The following is a 19,598-nucleotide window of genomic DNA, read 5'->3' as shown; positions in this document are numbered from 1 at the left end:
TCATAATGTACCATGGATTTTACTGACTAAAAAATGTTAAAGATATTCTTTCCTTATATCCAAGAAAAAGCCACATGCTTACATCTGTGAATAAACTCATCATTCTATAATAGTTGTCATCACAATTCTTAATAGGTACTAGAAAAATTTAAGCACAAAACATATACTACAGAATTGCTGTAGAGAATAATAAAAATAAATGGGATGGGAAAACATGTAAGATGTGTCCATTATAGATAACAAGTAAGTAAACTGCAAAACATGTTAGAGATAGAATAAATGGAATAAGAAAGTAACACATGTGTGTTTTTGCATAGATTTATAAGGATAGGGAAAAAAAGAAGAGAATTACTTGTGGATAAGAAGGGATAAGAAGGGATAAGAGGGGCCGGCCCCGTGGCGCAGTGGTTAAGTGCACACGTACTGCTTCATTGGCCTGGTGTTCGCCGGTTCGGATCCCAGATGCGGACATGGCATCGCTTGGCACACCATGCTGTGGTAGGCATCCCACATATAAAGTAGAGGAAGATGGGCATGGATGTTAGCTCAGGGCCAGTCTTCTTCAGCAAAAAGAGGAGGATTGGCAGCAGCTGGCTCAGAACTAATCTTCCTCAAAAAAAAGAAAAGAAAAGAAAGGGATAAGAGAACCAAGTAAACATTAAATATTCCTAAGCACAGAGATTTCCACTTCTTTCCATAAAGGAGTATCTATTACAAGATTAGACAACAAGACAAATGGACAAAACATTAAAACAACTGTTTTCAAAGGTCACACAACAAGCAATACAGGATGTAATCACTGAGAGATAGAAAAATAGTGAAGTGAGTCCTACAATCACCCTAGTTTTTTGCCTGGAGGTAATTTCTGGACCATAGCAAAGGAAGGGTGACATTAATAGAGTTAAAGGGAAAAGTATCCAAGTTCAAGAAGCTTATAATTTGTTGGACAAAACACTGGAGAGGAAGGGTTATGTAGAAAAAGAACTACAGAAATATGCATAGGGCTTGCCTTAAGTTTTTGGCTGAACACCAGTTTGCAAATATATAAAGTGACATTCCGGTAGGCCAGGAAGAACAACTTCTAGGAAAAAACAAATACTAGGGATCTATATGCTAAACAATTCTCCAAGTTCACACTGGGCTGGGAAGTGTTTGAGTTTCCAGCAGGTAAAGAGATCTCATTGAACATTTGGGGCATTCAGAAGAAATCTCATGGGTCACATTTTACTAGTAGGATTAAACTAGCCCTAGAGTAAAAGTTACACCAGAACCACCTTCAAAAAGCCTAAAAACAAGTCTTGAAATAATCAAGCCTGACAGGAAAGAGTCCTACACTTTTTAAAGGAATTAAAAATTTCCTCACTCAACAATATAAAATTTTAAATCTGTCATCCAGTTAAAAATTACTAGACTTGCAAGGAAGCAGAATATATGACCAATATACAGGAGAAAAAACAATCAACAGAAACAGATCCAGGAATTACAGTGAAGAAGGAATTAACAGAGAAGAACTTTAAATAAGCTTTTATAAATATAAAAAGGATACTTTTAAGGACATAAAGGAAAACATACAAAGGTATAAAAAATATATAAAGAACCTAGTCAGGAGAGAAATAGAAGATATAAAAATAACCAAATGGAACTGCTATAGATGAAATACACAATATATGAAATAAAAATTTCACTGGATATGATCACTAGCATGCATTAGACACTGTGGGAGAAATGACTGATGAACTTGTCCTATGACAACAGAAGCTATACATAGTGGAGCACAGAGAATAACACACCAAAAAAATAATAAATAGTAACTTCTGGAACAATATCAATTAGAGATAGATATATATATATGGAGAGAGAGTCTGTCTGTCTGTCTATCTGTCTGTCTATCTATCTGGAGTCATAAAAGGACAGGGAGCAGGGAGAGAAAGAGAGAGAGATTTGAAAAAAAATAATGGCTGAAAAATTTTCCAAGTTTCTAAAATTTTAAATCCACATATGTAAGAAACTCAATTCATCCAAAGCAGGAAAAATTCAGAAAATCACAGCAAGTCACATCATATTAAAATTCCTAAAAAACAGTGATAAAGAGAAAATTTTAAAACTAGCCAGAGAAAAAGGATTCAATATTAAAAAGAAAAAACCAAAGCATTATTACAGAAAACTTGTCAGAAACAATCAACACAAAAGACAATGTAACAATATCCTAAAGTGCTGGAAGAATGGAATTTCAACCTAGAATTCAAAGGCAATAAAAAAAAAAAATTTAAATAAAGGCAAATAAAGACATTTCTGAAAATTGAGAGCTAAAAGAATGCATCAACAGCAAATATGCACTAAAATAAGTGATAAAGGAAGTTCTTATGGCAAGAAGAAATTTATACCAATGGAAACTTGGGTCTACATAAAGAAATGAAGAATGCTAGAAATAGTAAATATGTAAGTAAACATAAATAAATCTTCTAATGTTTTAATTTTTCTAAATGGTAATTGACAGTGTAAAGCAAAATTTACAGCAATGTATTATATGGTTAAAACATAAATAGAAATAAAATATATGGCCACAATAACACAAAAGACAAAAGAGGCAGTGATTGTACATTGATGTAAGGCTCTTATATCATACATGAAGCGATAGAATACATGAAGGTAGACTGATGCATTAGATGAATGCTGTAGACACTACAGCAATATGGAAAACTACATCAAAGAAGTCCAGTTAATGTCAATAGTGGAAGTAAATTCTCAACTGAAAAAGATACAAACAATAGATGAGACAAATGGACAACAAACAACAAAATGATAGATATAAACCCAGACATTTTTCTGTATTCATATTAAATGTAAATGCTCTAAACACTCCATTTAAAAGACAGAGATTATCAGACTAGATTACAAAAGCAAAACAAGACTATTTCCTATCCACAAGAAATCCACTTTAGCTATGAATACTAAGATAGATTTACAGTCAAAAGATAGAAATAGAACATAACATGCAAACACAAATCATAAGAAAATGAGAGGTGCTATATTAATGTCAGACATAGTAAACTTCAGGATAAGGATATTAAGAGAGATAAAGAGGGACAATTCATAAAGATGAGAGTTAATTTTTTGTAAAGATATAACAATCCTAAGAGTCAATAAAGAGTCAATAAATTTAAAATAATTAAAATCATACACAGATATATATTCTGTGTTGTCTAACCATATCAGTGAAATTAAAAATCAATAATAGGGGCTGGCCCCGTGGCTGAGTGGTTAAGTTCGCACACTCTACTCAGTGGCCCAGGGTTTTGCTGGTTCAGATGTTGGGTGAGGACATGGCACCCCTTATCAGGCCATGCTGAGGTGGCATCCCACATGCCACCACTAGAAGGACTCACAACTAAAAATATACAACTATGTACTGGGGGGCTTTGGGAAGAAAAAGGAAAACTAAAAATCTTAAAAAAAAGCATCAATAATAGAGGGCCAGCCCAGTGGCAAAGTGGTTAAGTTTGCATATTCTGCTTCAGCAGCCTGGGGGTTGTGGATTCAGATTCCAGGCATGGACCTACACACTGCTCATCAAGACATGCTGTGGCAGCATCCCACATACGAAAAACAGAGGAGGATTGGCACAGATGTTAGCTCAGGGACAATCTTCCTCAAGTGAAAATAGGCAGATTGGCAATAGATGTGAGCTCAGGGCCACTCTTTCTCACCAAAAAAAAAAATCACTAGAAAGGCATCCAGAAAGTATTCAAATATTTGGAAATTAAACATCACATTTTAACAACCAACGTGTAAAGAAGGAAATAGGAATAGAAATTTTAAAAGCTTTTGAATTTTTTTAACTCAAAATTTGTGTGGTACAAGTAAAACAATATGTAAAGAGAAATCTTTGACGTAAATGTTTTTATTAGAGAAGGAAAAAGATGTGAAATCAGTGCCCTATGCTCCTACTTGATGAGTCAGAAAATGAGGAGCAAATTAAACTGAAAGGAAACAGAAATAATGAAATAATAAAGATAAAATGTAAAGCAGTGAAACAGATGACAGAAAATAGAGAAAAATCAATGAAACCAAAAGTTGGTTAAATAAAAAGATTAATAGGGGTCGGCCCCATGGCCGAGTGGTTAAGTTTGCACGCTCTGCCTTTGGTGGCCCAGGGTTTCACAGGTTCAGATCCTGGGCACGGCCATGGCACCACTCATCAGGCCACGTTGAAGCGGCATCCCACATGCGACAACTAGGACAACCCACAACTAAAAATACACAACTATGTACTTGGGGGATTGGGGGAGGAGAATAGAATAGAATATACAACTATGTACTGGGAGGCTTTGGGGAGAAGAAGAACAAAAAAACAAAACCTGAATAGCATTGTACAAATTTAAGAAAATTGAATTCATAATTAAAAACTTTACATTCCACTTCTGGAAATACGAAGTAGAAGTACTTTTTTCTATTATATCCACTAAGCACAACTAAAAGCCCTGGACAATATATATAAAATGAACATAAGAAGACTCTGAAAAGTGGAAAGATGATATCCAGAATCATTGCATTTCTGTAATCTAACAACAAATAATTGGAAAATGAACTGATTTTTAAAAAACATTTTTGGGGCTGGCCCCATAGCATAGTGGTTAAGTTCAGCATGCTCTGCTTCGGCAGCTGGGTTCATGGGTTTGGATTCTGGGTCCAAACCTACACCATTTGTCAGCCATGCTGTGGTGGTGACCCACATACAAAATGAGAAGGACTGGCACAGATGTTAGCTCAGGGCTAATCATCCTCAAGCAAAAAAAGAGGAAGATTGGCAACAGACGGTTAGCTCAAGGTGAATCTTCCTCAGGAAAAAAAAAAATTTAATATCATCCACAAATATGAACTACTTCATGACAAGTTTAACAAAATATATGCAAGATGTATACACTGAAAACTATAAAACATCACTGAGAGAAGTTAAAGAAGACTTAAAGGTGTGGAGAGATATACAATGTTTGTGAATTGGAAGACTGAATTTTTTAAGATGCCAATTCATCTCAAATTAATCTGTAGATTCAATGCAATCTCAATCAAAATTCCCACAGGATTTTTTTTTTTGTGGAAATTGACAAGCTGATATTTACATGAAAAGGCAAAGGATCTAGAATAGCCAAACAATTATGAAAGAAAGAAGATTTACACTGCCTGATTTCAAGAGTTACTGTATCAGCAAGCAAGAGAGTATGGCACTGGCATAAAGATAAACATATGGACCAGTGGCCGAGAATAGAGTCCAGAGTCAGACTCACAGGTATATGGTAAATTAATTTGTGACAAATGTGTCAAAGTAATTCTTCAGAAAAAGATGAGTCTTTTTAACAAATGGTGCTGGAACAACTAGATAGCCATATGTAAAGAAAATGAACCTCATGCTCTCATGCCAACTCAAAAACTAATTCAAAGTGGATTATAGACCTAAAATAAAAGCTAAAACTATATAATTTCTAAAATGAATACAGAAAAACATTTTCTTGCAACATTTGAGTAGGCAGAGATTTCTTAGAACACAGAAAACAAAAAATCAAAATTTAAAAAGTAATAAATTGGAACTCATACAAATTAGAACTTCTGTTCTTAGTAAGACAGTTAGGAAAATGAAAAGGCAAGCTACACGTTGGGAAACAATATTCTTTCTAACAAAGAAGCTGTATAGAGAATATAAAACTACTCTTATCAACTCAAGATTATTTTTTAAAAATAAGAAAAATATTTTAGTAGACTTTTCACCAAAGAAGATATATGAACTACCAAGAAGTACATGAAAAGATGCTCTACATCATTAGTCATTAGAAAAATGAAAATTTGGGGCGGGCCCAGTGGCGCAGCGGTTAAGTTCGCATGTTCCACTTCGGCAGTCAGGGGTTCGCCAGTTCAGATCCCGGGTGCGGACATGGCACCGCTTGGCAAGTCATGCTGTGGTAGGTGTCCCACATGTAAAGTAGAGGAAGATGGGCATGGATGTTAGCTCAGGGCCAGTCTTCCTTAGCAAAAAGAGGAGGATTGGCAGCAGTTAGCTCAGGGCTAATCTTCCTCAAAAAAAAAAAAAAAAAAAGGAAAATTAAGACTACAATGAGATGTAATTAAACACCCATAGAATGTCTAAAATTAAAGATTCACAATACCAAGCGTTGACAAGTATGTGCAACAACTGATGACAATGTAAATTAGTACCACAATTTTGGAAAACAGTTTGGGAGTTTGTTATTAAGTTAAACATACATTCACCATATGACCCTGCAATTCCACTTGCAGGTATTTGTCCAAGAGAAATGAAAACATAGATCCACACAAAGACTGCTACTTTGATACCTATAGCAGCTTTATTCACAATAACCCAAAGCTAGAAACAACTCAAACGTTTAACAATAGGTGAGTAAACACATTGTGGTATATGCATATAGTGGAATAATACTCAGCAAGAACAAGGAATGATGTACTGATACACGCAACAACATGGACGAATCTCAAAAACATCGTGGTTAGCAAAAGAAGCTAAACACGAAAGATGACATAGTATACAATTTTATTTAGAAAAGACAAAACTAATCTATAGTTTAGACAGAAAGCTGACTAGTGGTTGCCTAGGTGCAAGCGAATTTTTTGAGCTGATGGAAATGTTCTGTATCTTAACTGTGCAGGTGGATACATGAGTATATACTTTCTCCAAAATTCATTGAAGTGTAACTTAAAATGGATGTATTTACTTGTATGCAAATTGTCTCAGTAAAGGTAGGAAAATATATATAAATTTCCTAGGTTCAAATCATGCCACCTCTCATAATGTCATCCTTAAATTAGTTACCCATTGATGACACTCATACTGGCCCCTCACGTTTTCTACCCCATACAGACAAAAGCCGTTGCTACTTGATGAGAGCTACTGGTCGGTCAGACGTTTTGTCCTATGTCTCTGATAGTACAAGTTGACTCTGGGCACCTTCCTTCTGCTAAACCCCCTTGCCTATCTCCAACTTCAATCAGCATAAATCCACCATTAGCAAGGAAGAGTAATGTAGTACAAAGGGGCAGGAATTGTGGATATAGTGTAGCACAGGATTAGGCGTTGTGGTCCTTCCTCCCCATTTGTATCCCATCCAAGTCATGTTAATCTACTCCATCCCTTTCCCCTTGCTTCTCTCTGTGTGTTGATTCAACAAACCATATAATCTGAGATTCTTAATTTAGTCTGTGAAATTTTCCATCCTCTGACCTCTGAATAGTTTGTTGGTAGCATGCCTTGGAGCTACCATAGCATCAAGGTAATTTCACATCTGACAAGAATACAAGCAACTTATACTGTGAAATCCATAAATGTACAATGGGATCAACCTTAAGAATTGGAACTGTCAAGACACTGGAACAAAAAGAACACACGTATCAATGAAACTTAGAGAAAAAAGCTCCTAAGTGAAAGTGGTAGATAAAGAATGCTAAATGGTGGAATCAAAAGAAGGTAATTTCACATACAATGAAAAAATACAGCTTATTATGACATCAATAGGTGCCTGATGTTGGTGAGACAGTCCCTAATCATGACGATAATCATTAATTTTTAAAGTCAGAATGTCAAAGAATATGTTCATACTTTTTTAAACATATGACATCCATATTTTTGGCAGTAAACATAATTGTTGAAACAGCTTGGCATGGGCAGATGAGGATATGTAGACATTTTGGATGTAGACAAGCCCTCTATCACAGCTCGAGGAAGGAAGATGTAGAAATTTACAGACCAAGTTTCTTTCCACAGTTTTTCCCCAGGTACGACCTTCCCAACACTAAGCCATTCCTGTGCAAACATCAGCAATAGGGACCATTATCAAGAGGGAAACAAGACTGAACTTTGATACTTTTACTTGGAGTCTAAATCAGAGAACTTGTGAGCTGACATCCATACACACAAGGCTGATATTCAACCAGTAGGTACTGGTACCACCAGTCCAGTTGTTAATATGTTCAAATACTTCCTCCATGTGTTGATAAATAAGAATTACCACAATTGCTCACCATCAAGTCCCCTCCCACACACATACAGAACAGCCTGCTCATCCCCTGGACCTCCCAGCTGCCACTAGAGTTAGCATTCATTTGATTCATCAGTACCTAAGGCATATCAATTGCTAAATACTCAATTTATTGCAATAGCGCATGCCAATTCATACACACGGGAAAATGAATTTAATACATCTCTTGGGAGGATGGAATTTTCAGGTCACTGTGTTGCCTAACAATAAAAGGAAACATTAGACAGGCTACATTCTCTCCATTGTTTGCTTAAATAAACAAATGGGGATGTACCTGGGACCTATACACTTGACATGGAGAAAAACAACCTAACTACCTTCCAAGTATAAAACACATTTTGAATGTAAGGTTATTGAATCTTTTGGTTCTTCACATCTTTATCAAGCAAAGGAACTTTCAAAACACCTGATAGGTTACATAATTAAGAATATTTAAAAGAAGATTTAAAGTTTAAGCTCATTAGCAGAACTAGATTCTCAGCAAGCCAGTCTGTGAAATTCTCTTTGATAGCCTACTAGAATTACTCTGCTTTCAAAATCCTTGAGGGCTTCTGTTAGTTTGATCATCTATTAGGAGAACTATCAAGATATGCCAAGTGGCCAGTAGTTGTTCCTAATCAACCTTTTAGAAAAATGGATGCCGTCGCCAAACACATATTAAGATCTTTCCTTTCTGCTATGGCAATGTGGATATGCAAATCTTGACGTCACAGGTTCTCTAGGTACTTCCTACCACAATTTAAACATGTATCTTTCCTCCTCCATATTCAAGTTTCACTTCACTGCTCATTTGCCTGCTGTGCTTTCCTTTGATTGTAGTGACACCTAATGTCAGAATCAGAAAGTACCTTCAGCTCAGCCCCTGTCCAGCTTGCTAAGTGACCGGGCTCATCAGGTTATAACTTCACCTTCTCAGCAGACAGAGTTTACTAGAATAATTTGTCGGACCGTGAAAAACATAACCAAAACTGAGTTAAACTTGTTTAAAATGAAAATGGAATTAGTACTTGAAACTATATGAATCATAAGTTTTCAAAACTGGTTGTTTCTTGAGAGAAGTCTCCTCCTTACAAAATTGAACACTTTTGGAAAATTCCTAATACATTATATCAGGCCATCCTATTGACAACGAGTTTTCTAACTTAGTTTCTGGGCTTAGTGGGCTCATTTGAATAATAGTTGTACTAATAAATAAGGGAACTAATATTTATTGGGAAGCCATCAAATATTTTTTTTAAATGACATTTATTGTTTAAAAGTTAACATGTGCATAATAGGAAACTGAAAAACACGAGAAGCAAAGAACAAAGTCATCCATAATCACAAGCAGTTTACAGTCTGACATGTCCTTCTAGGTCCTGTGTGTTCGTCTACACAACTAAGCATCCATTTTTATGTAATTAAGATTATACAATTATGTATCATGCTTTTTCACACATAATGAATATTTATCATTTCAAAGTCCCAAAGCTATATGAGTATTTTGATAACCAAGAATATACTACACCAACTCAATCTGGAAAAAAAAAATGTAATCGTGCCTTTCTTGGTGACAAAAATGGCAAGAAGCCTCTAGATAAAGATACTGGCAGTGTTATGATTAGAATACTGCATTCCCTTAATGTTCAATTAAAAATGAGACATAAAGCAAGAGTATACAAAATACTTCTAATAGAACTCGATATCCGATCTATACTGTTAAAATATTAGCAAGGAGGTATGTTTCCACTGAATTACTTAACAAAGTATTCCTATACGACAGCCAAAAGAGGTGCACAGAGATCAATGGTTATCATCAAAATGTAAATATGAACACATCTTCATACATCCCGCCCCCTATACTTCCTTTCGCTCCTCTGCTGCCAACCTAACAAACAAGTCCTCAAGTACCTTTCTCAGAGCTGGTTTAACAATTCCTCGTCCAAGATGGTTCTTTTCTATCAATTAGAACAAAAAGATACTTACAAATTGGTTAATTCACTAGCTCTACTTTTTACCATACATTGTCACCTCAGGACGTCTAAAAAGCTTAGATGCTGCAAAATAAAGAACAAACCCTGTCTACAATAAACACAGGTACTTTACAAAAATGCACTTATAGACCTATGTTATTACCTAAAACTGTCTTCTAGATATGGAGATACCAGCAAAGGGCCCTTCCCTGCACCCTTCCGCTTCTCCCTCCTCCACCATTTCAACGACTAACTGTAGGACTGCATCTAGCTCCAAGAGGGGGATTAACAAAGACATTCCAGAAGACAGTCCTTCCTAAAAACTAACAAAAGGGCATTTATAAACGTGTTACTACCTCTACTTTTACTATACTTTGGGCATTAGGACTTGTTTATCCTTTAATACACAGCAATATTAACTAAAATGCACATACAGAACAATGGTTAGACAGTCTAAACTTATCTAAAGACTCATGAGCACAGAACCCTTCTCTCAGCACTTCCTTCCCTGCCCCTCGCCCCCACACCCAGTGAACAGTCAGCATACCCTCTAAGACATCAAGGTTAACGATCCCATTCCGAAAACGCAACCATTCCTACGAATTAACTGAAAAAATACTTAAAGAGTATTACTTTAACACTCTACTTTTAACATGTGTTGTACGCTTTTAAACATCTAGAAAGACTAATGTTTCAAATAAGGATTTAAGTTTGTCCACCACACACACAGTAGCACTGAATAGACTGCACAGAAAGGCTATAATCTGCAAGTGTCTTCCAAACAGCATCATCTAGCCCAGAACCCTTCCCCCTCTCTCTCAACCCAGTGGACAAGCATTTGTAATGCTTCAAGGGGATCTGAACTATTTCACTTCCCTCAAGTCGTTTTCAGAACAGTCTTTCCTATTGATTTTAACACAAAGTGTACACAATATTTGTTTTCTAACTCTACGTTTGTCATACACTGGCAACCTCTTTAACATCTAGAAAGACTAGATGTTGTAAATTAGGATGCTTGTCTTTTACATACCCTATATACACAGCTAAGTAAAACAAAACGCACAGACATATGGGACAATGGTTAATCTTGGCTAACTATAAACATACTGGTATAAAGCCCTTTGTACTTTCTTCTCCTTCCTCCCCAAACCAGCACAAATATAACAGGTACTGCTCAGAGAGGCGGTTTGATCATTTTGATCAGTCCATTTCTAAAAGACAATATTTCATATGAATTTAACAAAAGGGTGTCTACAAAATGTGTTATTTTACTACCTCTACTTTTAACATACTTTGTGCACTTCTAAACATCTAGAAAGACCAGATGTTTCAAATAAGGACTTATATTTGTCCACTATATACACAGTAGTGTTGAATAAACTACACACACGTAGCAAGAGTTATATCTGAAGGCGTCTTCTACTTCGGACATTCTAATCTAGAATCCTTCATTTCTCCCAACTCCTCCTCTCTACCACCAACTCAGAGGGTGAGTACAGGCACATGTGTCACTTGGATGTGATTTTACAATTTCATTTCCAAAAGTCCTTTTCAGAAGACAGCCTTTTGATGAATTTTAACACAAAATGTACAAAATGTGTTAGTTTACTAACTCTACTTTTGTCATACATTGGCAACCTCTTTAATATCTAGAGACTAGATATTATAAAATTAGGACCCATTTGTCCAGTATATACACAATATATACAGAAAAGTTCAATGAAATGTGCATAACATATAGAGCAATAGATACGCAGGCACTTTCTAGTACACACTAACAAAACATCTTTTGCAATTTCTTCCCTCCCACCTCCCTCAACCCAACAAACAAGTACAGGGTATACTGTTCAGAGAGGTGCTTTAACAATTTCCAAAGACAGCATTTCCCCTCAGTTTTGAAAAGCTATTTATAAGAAGTGTTATTTTACTTACTCCTACTTTTAAAAAAATCAAGCACTTCTAAATATCTAGAAAGACTAGATACTTTATATAAGAACTTACTCGTCCACTATGTACGCAGCACTATTAAATAAAATTGCACACACGTAACAATGGTTATAATCTGAGGTATTTCTAAATATGACCATTTTGGCCTGAACCATTCCCTCCCTCACCTCCTCCTCTCCACAACCAATCCAGCGGACAAGTACAGGCATGAGTAATGCTGAGAGATGGTTGCACAAATTCCTATCTGAAAGTCATTCACAGAAGGCAACACAAAGTGAATTTCAACACAAAGCGGACAAAGTGTGCTAGTTTTACTAACCATTTTGTCATACACTGGCAACCTCTTTTAACATCTAGAGACTAGATGCTGTAAAATTAGGACTCACTTGTCCATTATATACATTATATACACAGCAAAACAAAATGCACATAACACACAAAAAATGGTTTTGTCTGAAAATGTCCAAGTATGCACACACTAGCACATTACCATTTGCAATTCTTTCCCTCCCACCTCCTCCAAACCACTGAGCAAGTATAAACAATAATATACTGTTCACAGAGAGGGCTTAACAATTCCATTTCCAAAAAGCAATATTTCCCATGAATTTTAGCAAAAAAATATTTACAAAGTGATATTTTACTACCTGTACATTTAACATACGTCGGGCACTTCTAAACATCTAGATGGACTAGATGTTTCAAATAAGGACTGAATTTGTCCACTATATACACAGCAGTCTTGACTAAACTGCACACATGGAGCAGAATCCGAAAGTCTTTGGAACATGAACGTTCTAGCCCAAGACCAACCTTTCCCTTCTCTCCCTCTTCCACCAACCCAGTGGGCTAGAATGCTCAGATTTTCAGGAGACAATCTTTCCTAGGAATTTTAACACAAAACGTACAAAATGTATTAGTTTACTAACTCTATTTTTGTCATACATTGGCGACCTCTTTAACATCTAGAAAGACTACATGTTCTAAATTAGGACTCATTGGTCCCTTATATACGTTACATACACAGCAAAGCAAAACAAAATGCAGGAACATCAGGGACAATGGTTAATCCTGCTCACTATCAACACGCTGGCACAGAGCTCTCTGCACCTCCCTCCCCCCCCCGGAACCAGCGCACAAACACGACGTGCACTGTTCAAACAGGCAGTCTGGCCTTTCCCCCAAAAGAAACAGTATTTCATAAGAATCTTAAAAAGATATTTACAAAATGTCTTTTTACTACCTCTACTTTTAACATCTATCAGGCACTTCAGAACATCTAGAAAGACTAGATATTGCAAAAAAGTACTTAGCACTATCAACCTCATATACAGTAGCGAGGAATAAAATGCACACACAAAACAATGTCATAAAATGAAAATGTCTTCCAAACATGACCACTCTGGCACCGAGCCTTCGTTTCTTCCTCCTCAAGGTCTTCCACGCCACGTCCTCTAACCCACTGCACAACCGTGCACGCGCGTCGCTCCTGCTGTCGCTTCCAGCGGTGGTCTAACAATTCCATTTCAAAAAGTCATTTCCGGAAGACATTTTTATGATGTTTTTGAAAACAAACGGGCATTTTACAAGACGTGTGATTTTCTAACTCTACTTTATCATACGTCGGCCACCTCTTCCCATCTAGAAGACCTAGATGTAGCAAAAGTTTTCCTTTGAAAGGTTGAGAGAAAAGTTGAGAGCAGCTTTTTCATATTATATACACAGGCCTTCCATAAACGGCCAGTAAATCTTCCCAAAGGGTGGCGGTCACTTCCCGTGGGCCAAACGTGGTCTTTTCCTACCATTTCTGTCTTGCAAGGTCAAGGTCTGACGGAACTGAAACCGAAAGCCCGAGGGCCCGCCGACCCTTCCACCGCCATCAACCGGGGCGCCTCACCTTCGGCCCGAAGGCCTTTGTCCGGTGTCGTCCGGACGAGGGGAGATCTCGTCCCACTGGGACAGAGCAGTCACCGCCATGTCCCGGATCCGCGCGGCTCCAAGGCCTACGGGTGGCCGAGCCCGTGTCCAGCAGAGACGCCTAACGACGCTCCTCGGGGTTCGAACGGCCGCCATTCTTCTGCCCCGCCACGCCCAACGGCTCGGCGGCCCGGCGGGGGGCTGCGCCGTGGCCCGGCAAGGTTGGGCAGGGAGACCGGGCTCGGCAGAGTCCGGCCCCGAGAGGCCGCCGCCATTACGACTCGGAGGTGGGGGTGGGGCCAGAGGGTCGCTCTTGCTTCAAGGTCCGCCGGCCTGCGGGCAGCCGCGGCAGAGGCTCTGGGCTCTGCGGGACAGAGCCCCCTATGGCCCGGCCGCGGGCCCCCCAGCCCACCCCCTGGCCCCAGGCCGGAGGGCCCCGGGAGACAAGGCCATGGTCCGCTTCTCACCGCGCTCTCTGCCGGAACTCAAATATCATTTTTTATATTCGTTTATTTTCCCTTCCAAAAAAGTGAGCAACTTGAACTTTATACTCTTATCTCCGGTACCATAAGCCAGCCTGGTCCAGAGTAGGACCACACATCTAGGAAATAACTGTTCACTTTGTCACTTTTCTTGTTCTCTCTCATTTAATCTTCACAACTCTGTAGGATGAACATTATCATCATTTCTACTTACGTTAATAACTTGCCTGGGGCTTCAGTGGCTACTGATCAGGTATTCGAACCCAGGCAACCTGGTCCTAGAGAAGGACAACTGGAGGCTGGGTGCAGAGGGCAAATGGCCCCATGATCATTGTTCCTCAAGTGACTCTTAAGTTGTTATGACAATTGTTAAGGCAATGACAAAAATGTTACAGGAATATGTGATTAAAATCAGGGGTTCCGCTGTGAAGTATGCAGTAAACGAGAAAATATTCCTTTCATGTTCTTGCTTTCCCTCCAAGCAGCACTGGAGAATCAGTTCCCCAACTGGCCCACAGCGGCCCACTCCTCCAGAAGTTAGAACCTGTCTAGTCTTCTTCTCCAGGGCCCCTGCTCTTAACCACTGTGAATCCTGACTCGCTTAGTGGGAAAAACACAAAATTTGGGTTCAAAAGATCTAAGTTTGACACGAGGCTCTGTCACATACTGAGCTTGGGCAAGTCACTGAACTCAGTTTAATCTCAATTTAAAGTGGAGCAGGGGGCCGGCCAGGTGGCACAGCGGTGAAGTGTGCAGGTTCTGCTTTGGCGGCCCAGAGTTCACCAGTTCAGATCCAGGGTGCAGACACGGCACTGCTTGGCACGCCATGCTGTGGTAGGCGTCCCACGTATAAAGGAGAGCAAGATGGGCACAGATGTTAGCTCAGGGCCAGGTTTCCTCAGCAAAAAGAGGAAGATTGGTGGCAGATGTTAGCTCAGGGCTAATCTTCCTCAAAAAATAAAAAATAAAAAAATAAAATAAAGTGGAGTAGAGGGTAGCTTTCAAGGCAAGGTGTCAACTTCAGCCCACATTCTTCTCCTTCCACATTCACTCTCCTTTGAACGTAGCAGGAAAAAAATTATACCTCCTTAGAAACTATAGAAAGGTATCCTTAGCCAAACTGAAAATTCAAGGAATCTGGATGAGATAGCACAGGCAAGACCAAAGTGAGAGGACTGATACACCCATAATTTAATATGTATAAAAGTACACCTTCAGGGGCATAAATGAAGGGACCCCTCCCCAGCAGGTCTGCAGTGAGGCCTGAAAATAAGTCTAAGTCATAGGATGGTGGGTGGGAGTAAATTTCAGTTCTGCTAGAGTTTCCAGGAAGTGCAATAAAACATGGAGTCTTCACAGAGTGGGGAGTCACAAAGGCACCCAGAGTGTAAATCTGGCAAAGACACTGTCTGAGGAAACTGAAGTCACCCCCAAGCTTTAATATCTGGCTGGACACACCTCTACAGAGACACCTTACCTTACATATATAAAAACAAGATCTGTAATCACCAACAGAGAACAATTTGAAGACAGAAAATAGATTTATAATTGAAAGTGTGACCGCTAACTTTTTTACTATAATGGAAACAGTGAATAATAAATTGGATATGACAAGAATCAAATCAGTTAGTTAGAAAGCAAACTTGAGGGAGCTGGCCCAGTGGCCGAGTGGTTAAGTTCGTGCGTTCAGCTTTGGTGACCCAGGGTTTTGTCAGTTCGGATCCTGGGCGCCAACATGGCACCACTCATCAGGCCATGCTGACGTGGTGTCCCATATAGCAAAACCAGAGGCACTCACAACTCGAATATACAACTATGTACTGGGGGCTTTGGGGAGAAGAAGAAGAAGAAGAAAATATAAGAAGATTGGCAACAGATGTTATCTTAGGTACCAATCTTAAAAAAAAAGAAAAGAAAGAAAACAAACTTGAGAAATTCAGGCCTCTGAGGAAGAGGCTAAAGAGATGAAAATCATATAGGACACATAGATCATAGTGTCAGAAATCCAATATACACAAAACAAGCTTTCCAGAAAGAAAAAGTTGAACAGAATGAAAATCAATAACCAACTACATAATGCAATTAAAAAAATACAACACTTTTAGGAACCGAACTCAGACTTGGGTGTTTACATTAAACAAATTCATTGACTTTTAGGCAAAATTAAGGGGCAGAAATTTAAAATTTGTATTTTACAATACCTTGATTAAATTTTTTAATTTTAAGAGAGTCAGATCAGGGCTGGCCCGGTGGAGCAGCAGTTAAGTGCACACGTGCCGCTTTGGCGGCCCCGGGGTTCGCCAGTTCGGATCCCGGGTGCGGACATGGCACCACTTGGCACGCCATGCTGTGGTAGGTGTCCCACATATAAAGTAGAGTAAGATGGGCATGGATGTTAGCTCAGGGCCAGTCTTCCTCAGCAAAAAGAGGAGGATTGGCAGCAGATGTTAGCTCAGAGCTAGTATTCCTCAAAAAAAGAAAAGAGAGAGAGTCAGAAGTATTGATAAAATGGCACCATTTTGTGTTAATAAAAAATACATAGGTAGATATATCCAGAGAGGATAGATAAACAGATAATAAATTAGATAGGTAGTAAATGGATAGGGACATGCTTGAACATAGAGAAAATATTTCTGGAAGAAGGCTCAAGAATTGATAATTACCGCCTCTAGGAAGGAGACCCATAGACTGGAAGATGGGTGGGGGAGAGAACTTTTACACTCTTGACATTTTTGTGTTGTTTATTTTTTATATATCCTCAATAAGCTACTGACCAACGGAAACAGACAGATGGACATACAAACACCCACACGCGTACAAAGTGGATGAGTAATCCTAACCCTAAATTCAATTATGACTTATGTGATCAATTAATCTTGTAAAAATATGTCACTACTTTTGAAAGAATTAACCCCTAGTGTGGAGTATCTTAAATTTTCTCAAGCTTACCAGGTAACCAAGCATCTGTGGGAAGAGTATCTTCTTCATTAAAAATAGTGTGGTCTACAGAGAAGTGCCAACTGAAGCTGATGACAATCCCACAGGTATTAACCATAAGGACAACTTTGAAGATGATTGCAGGCAATTTCATGAAAAAATAAATATAAGATCACATTGAAACAATAAAGATCAATAATATCAGAAAAATACCAGCGACCTGGTATCAGAAACAAGTACAGCTAAGAAACTGAGTAACATAAACATAAAAAAGAAGAATTTTTTAAATTTTGCCATAATGTACATGAATTTTTAAGACTTTTACTTTTGAGAATAATGTTTAATAGAACTATTTGTAATCTATTATACAATAAATCCAATTTTGGCTGACATACATATTTCAAAATATTATTTTAAAAATTATATAATTCCAATGGCTTTTATTATCTCCTTTTACTCTCAAAGTTGTACTGGATTAGAGGGTACATTACGTGGTCACACTAGTGGGAGAAAACCAATGACACTGATCAGTTCAGACCCCACGGGACCTCATTTCACTACCTCTTAGATATTTGACTTCTTTCTCATTCTTATCTCATTATCATTAATAGAGATAATACGTGAGGAGTTTAACAAGGATGTCAGAATATTTTGAGATTTCTCTATAAACCACTACCCGTCAAGACCAAGGTGACAACTTTCCCACTCTCTGTAAAAGGAAAACTTAGGGATCACTGCCCGGCTGTTTCTTTGCATTATAAATTCTGGATTTCAAATTAAAATTGTAGGTCAAGTTTCTAAACCTTCAGCAGGAAGAATTCCACTTGACTAGCATGTCCCAAGCACATCTCCTCTGAGAATCCTATATAAGGAAGAAAGCACGATTAAACACACACACAAATCAGTGGCACAGTAAAAGAACCATACAACCTGGTTACATGAGGTTTCTCTCAGGATAACAAGAAAGGTTCCACTAGGAAAACTATAAATTTGCTGTAGGAGTCTCTCCTTATCCAACCAAGCTCTCCAGTGGCTGCCTGAAACCGTGGTTAGTACTGAATCCTAAATATGCTATGTTTTTCCTATACATACATACCTAAGATAAAGTTTAACTTATAAATTACGCACAGTAAGAGATTAATGGCACTTTGGGGCCATTATTAAGTAAAATAAGGGTTACTTGAACACAAGCACTGTGATATTGTGACATTTGATCTGATAATGGAGGCTACTAAGTGACTAATGGGCAGTAGTGCATACAGCGTGAATACACTGGACAAAGGGATGTTTCACTTCGTGGGTAGGACAGGAGTGGAACAGCATGAGATTTTTTCACACTACTCAGAACAGCTTGTAATTTGAAACTTATGAATTGTTTATTTCTAGAATTTTCCTTTTAATATTTTTGGATCCTAGTTGACACAGTAACTGAAACCACAGAAAGTGAAACTGAGGATAAGGGAAGATTACTGCATATGAAATGAGAAAACTCATATACTCATCTTTATAGAACAAAATCCAACATTCTTGAGATATAGTACAGGAACAACGGCTACCTTCTTAACATGGGAAATCAAACCACCCCTATGTCTCAAGTTAAAAATACTAGAATCATACTCTTCTTAAGGTCAGAAGCAAGACAACCATCACCCCCATTCTTTAGCAGTGCATTTGTTAATATATCAATTAATAAGAGAAAAAGAGAAAGGAAGGCATGGAGGGAAGGAGGGAAAGGAGCTGGGAGAAGAAGGGAGAGAAGAGGAGGGAGAGAGGAAGGAAGAAAATTTACTGAACAGTAGCCCAGATTAGGGATCAGCAACTGGATTTGCAGGTCATACAGTCCGTGTCACAGTACTCAACTTTGCTGTTATTGTGCAAGAGTAACCATAGACAATATGGAAGGAAATAAACATGGCTGCACTCCGTCCAGTAATCTCTATGGACACTGAAATTTGAATTTCGTGTAATTTTCACGTACCACAAAAGATTCTTCTTTTAATTTTTTTCCCAGCTATTTAAAAATCTAAAAACCATTCTTAGCTCCTGGGTTGTACAAAAAGAGGTGGGCTAGATTTGATGACCCTACCCTGGATCACTTTAACAGTAATTAACTCCAGGAAGTGGAACTTGGGATATGTGTGTGTGTGTGTGTGTGTGTGTGTGTGTGTGTGTGTGTGTGTGTTGGGGTGGGGTGCATAGGAAAAGGCAGTACTGGTAAAGGGAGAGAGAATTTTACTTTTTATTTTGACACAACGCTATACTTTAAAAGTGTTTTACCATAATCATGAATTCTAAAATTTTTA

Source organism: Equus asinus, chromosome 1 (genome assembly GCF_041296235.1).
Source record: "Equus asinus isolate D_3611 breed Donkey chromosome 1, EquAss-T2T_v2, whole genome shotgun sequence".
Taxonomy (NCBI): domain Eukaryota; kingdom Metazoa; phylum Chordata; class Mammalia; order Perissodactyla; family Equidae; genus Equus; species Equus asinus.
Note: the sequence above shows the minus strand (reverse complement) of the source record.